Source organism: Octodon degus, unplaced genomic scaffold (assembly GCF_000260255.1).
Source record: "Octodon degus isolate 3935 unplaced genomic scaffold, OctDeg1.0 scaffold00463, whole genome shotgun sequence".
Classification (NCBI taxonomy): Eukaryota; Metazoa; Chordata; class Mammalia; order Rodentia; family Octodontidae; genus Octodon; species Octodon degus.
The window spans coordinates 93281-93897 of record NW_004525039.1 but is presented as its reverse complement, the minus strand read 5'-3'; positions in this window follow the sequence as shown (position 1 = coordinate 93897).

The window sequence follows — 617 nt, the reverse complement described above, 5'->3', positions numbered from 1 at the left end:
AATATAACATATGTATGTGATAGTACAAATCTGATGATGTCTGCCTATACTTGTACAGAAATTGTGTACCTAAACCCATGCAAATTTTCCTATGAAGAATTTTATTGTTATCAAAAAAAAATAAAAACAAAAAATAAATAAATAAATAAAATAAAATTATGGAAAAAAAGAAAAACAATTGAACATACGGCCATGAGATGCAAAAGTGAATACTCTGAATTATGTTCCCATCATGAAATCATTTTCATTTATCAAGATGAAGAAAATAAATGTCTCTGTATACACTGAAATACTTTTGTGTAAGTTATATTTAGAATAAAATTCAGACTCACATGAAACTGGCCCTCATGAAGAATAAATCACCTTAGGGTAACTTTTTCACTGGAAAAAAATCAACCCTAAATTTACCAATATTTATATTTCAAAGCACTTTATGATATCTGTATGATAATATTCTTATAGCAATCAAAATACTCTTAAGATTTTTAATATTTACTGTATGATTTTCCAAAATCAGAAATCTTGAAAAATTCTAGTTGAAATCTTTCATTTACCAAAAGCGTCTGACACACATTCTAGAATTCTGCTATGAAACAAAGTTACGAAAAGAATAACTT